Here is a 3,984-nt window from a genome sequence, read left to right as displayed (position 1 = left end):
TCCAAAAAATTATTTTTGAAAAATCCAAAAAAAATTATAAAATCATAAAAACAAAAATATTTTGTGTTTCTTGTTTGAGTCTAGTGTCAATTTTTAAGTTTGGTGTCAATTGCATGTTTTAAAAACTTTTGCATATTTTTTCGAAAACTCATGCATGGTGTTCTTCATGATCTTCAAGTTGTTCTTGGTAAGTCTTCTTGTTTGATCTTCATATTTTCTTGTTTTGTGTTTTTTGTTATTTTTCATATGCATTTTTGCATTCATAGTGTCTAAGCATGAAAATTTTCTAAGTTTGGTGTCTTGCATGTTTTCTTTTCTTGAAATTTTTTTTTTAAAAATATGTTCTTGATGTTCATCTTGACATTCAAAGTGTTCTTGGTGTTCATCTTGACATTCATAGTGTTCTTGCATGCATCATGTGTTTTGATTCATAATTTTCATGTTGTGAGTCATTTTTGTGTTTTTCTCTCTCCTCATTTAAAATTCAAAAAAAAATAAAAAATATCTTTTCCTTATTTTGCTCATGATTTTCGAAAATTTGAGTTGACTTAGTAAAAAATTTTTAAAACTTAGCTATTTCTTATAAGTCAAGTCAATTTTTCAATTTTAAAAATCCTATCTTTTCAAAACTTTTTTAAAAATCAAATCTTTTTCATTTTTATTTTATGATTTTCAAAATTTTAAAAATATTTTTCAAAATCTTTTTCTTATCTTTATTTCAAAATTTTGAAAACTTTACTAACAATTAATGTGATTGATTCATATCTTTACTAAAATAGTTTGTTACTTTCTTGTTAAGAAAAGGTTCAATCTTTAAATTCTAGAGTCATATCTTTTAGTTTCTTGTTAGTCAAGTAATCAATTTTAATTTTAAAAATCAAATTTTTTTCAAAATATATTTTCAATCATATCTTTTTAATCATATCTTTTTCAAATCATATCTTTTTCAAAATTTGATTTCAAAAATATCTTCTCTAACTTCTTATCTTTTCAAAATTGATTTTCAAATCTTTTTCAACTAACTAATTGACTTTTTGTTTGTTTCTTATCTTTTTCAAAACCACCTAACTACTCTTCTCTCTCTAATTTTCGAAAATCATCCCCTTCTTTTCAAAATTCTTTTAAATTAACTAATTGTATCAAACTTTAATTTTAATTTTAATTCTTCTCTTAATTTTTGAAAATCACTAACCCTTTTTCAAAATTAATTTTCGAAATTTTCTCCCTCTCATATTCTCCTATTTATTTATTTATTTACTAACACTTCCCTTCATCTCAAGAATTCGAACCTATCTTTCGCTTTGTGTTTGGATTCTTAACTCTTTTCCTTCTTCTATTCCTTTCTTCTTCTACTAACATAAAGGAATCTCTATATTGTGACATAGAGAATTCCTCTTTCTTTTTTGTTCTCTTCTTTTTTATATGAGGAGGAACAAGGAAAAAGGCATTCTTGTTGAAGCTGATCCTGAACCTGAAAGGACTCTAAAGAGGAAAATGAGAGAAGCTAAAATACAACAATCCAAAGACAATCTTACTGAAATTTTCGAACAAGAAAAGGATATAGCAGCCGAACCCAACAACAATAATGCAAGGAGGATGCTTGGTGACTATACTACACCTACTTCCAAGTTTGATGGAAGAAGCATCTCAATCCCGACTATTGGAGCAAACAATTTTGAGCTGAAACCTCAACTAGTTGCTCTAATGCAACAGAACTGCAAGTTCCATGGACTTCCATCAGAAGATCCCTATCAGTTTTTTAACTGAGTTCTTGTAGATCTGTGAGACTGTTAAGACTAATGAAGTAGATCCTGAAGTCTATAGGCTCATGCTTTTCCCTTTTGCTGTAAGAGACAGAGCTAGAACATGGTTGGACTCACAACCTAAAGATAGCCTGGACTCCTGGGAAAAGCTGGTCACGGCCTTCTTGGCTAAGTTCTTTCCTCCTCAAAAATTGAGCAAGCTTAGAGTGGATGTTCAGACCTTCAAATAAAAAGAAGGTGAATCCCTCTATGAAGCTTGGGAAAGATACAAACAGATGACCAAAAGGTGTCCTTCTGACATGCTTTAAGAATGGACTATTTTGGATATATTCTATTATGGTCTATCTGAATTCTCTTAGATGTCACTGGACCATTCTGCAGGTGGATCCATTCACCTAAAGAAAATGCCTGTAGAAGCTCAAGAACTCATTGACATGGTTACAAATAACCAGTTCATGTACACTTTTGAGAGGAATTCTGTGAATAATGGGATTCCTCAGAGGAAGGAAGTTCTTGAAATTGATGCTCTGAATGCCATATTGGCTTAAAACAAAATGTTGACTCAGCAAGTCAACATGATTTCTCAAAGTCTGAATGGATGGAAAAATGCATCCAACAGTACTAAAGAGGCATCTTCTGAAGAAGAAGCTTATGATCCTGAGAACCCTGCGATAGCAGAGGTAAATTACATGGGTGAACCTTACAAAAACACCTATAATTCATCATGGAGAAATCATCCAAATTTCTCATGGAAGGATCAACAAAAGCCTCAACAAGGCTTTAATAATGGTGGAAGAAATAGGCTCAGCAATAGCAAGCCTTTTCCATCATCTTCTCAGCAACAGAGCACCTCTAACTTAGCAAACATAGTCTCTGATCTGTATAAGACCACTTTAAGTTTCATGAGTAAAATAAGGTCCTCCATCAGAAATTTGGAGGCACAAGTGGGCCAGTTGAGTAAGAAAATCACTGATACTCCTCCTAGTACTCTCCTAAGCAATACAGAAGAGAATCCAAAAAGAGAGTGCAAGGCCATTGATATAATCAACATGGCCGAACCTAGAGAGGAAGGGGAGGACGTGAATCCCAATGAGGAAGACCTCATGGAACGTCTCCCAGACAAGAAGGAGTTCCCTATTGAGGACCTAAAGGAATCTAAGGCTCGTATAGAGACCATAGAGATTCCTTTAAACCTCCTTCTACCATTCATGAGCTCTGAAAACTATTCTTCCTCTAAAGAGGATGAAGACGTAACTAGAGAGTAAGTTGCTCAATATCTAGGAGCCATCATGAAGCTGAATGCCAAGTTGTTTGGTAATGAGACTTGGGAAGGTGAACCCCCCTTGCTCATTAGTGAACTAGATACATGGGTTCAACAAACGTTACCGCAAAAGAAACAAGATCCTGGTAAATTCTTAATACCCTGTACCATAGGCACCATGACCTTTGAGAAGGCTTTGTGTGACCTAGGGTCAGGCATAAATCTTATGCCACTCTCTTTAATGGAGAACCTGAGAATTACTGAGGTACAGCCTACCACATTCTCATTAGAGATGGTAGACGGATCACAAAGACAAGCTTATGGATTAGTAGAGGACGTGTTAGTGAAGGTTAAAGGCCTCTACATCCCTACTGATTTCATAATCTTAGACACTAGGAAGGAGGAGGATGAATGCATCATCCTTGGAAGACCCTTCTTAGCCACAGCAGGAGCTGTGATTGATGATGACAGAGGAGAGCTAGTCCTTCAATTAAATGAGGACTACCTTGTGTTTAAAGCTCAAGGATCTTCTTCTGCAACCATGGAGAGGAAGCATGAAAAGTTTCTCTCAATACAGAGTCAAACAAAGCCCCCACAATCAAACTCTAAGTTTGGTATGGGAGGCCACAACCAAACTCTAAGTTTGGTGTTAAACCCCCACATTCAAACTCTATGTTTGGTGTTGGGAGCCCACAACATTGACCTGATCACCTGTGAGGCTCCATGAGAGCCCACTGTCAAGCTAGTGACATTAAAGAAGCGCTTATTGGGAGGCAACCCAATTTTTATTTATCTAATTCTATTTTTATTTTTATTGTTCTTTTATGTTTTATTAGGTTCATGATCATGTGGAGTCACAAAACAAATACTAAAATTAAAAACTGAATCAAAAACAGCAGAAGAAACAGCACACCCTGGAAGAAGGGCTTACTGGCGTCTAAACGCTAGTAAGGAGCATCT

Source organism: Arachis hypogaea, chromosome 4, assembly GCF_003086295.3.
Source record: "Arachis hypogaea cultivar Tifrunner chromosome 4, arahy.Tifrunner.gnm2.J5K5, whole genome shotgun sequence".
Classification (NCBI taxonomy): domain Eukaryota; kingdom Viridiplantae; phylum Streptophyta; class Magnoliopsida; order Fabales; family Fabaceae; genus Arachis; species Arachis hypogaea.
Note: the sequence above shows the minus strand (reverse complement) of the source record.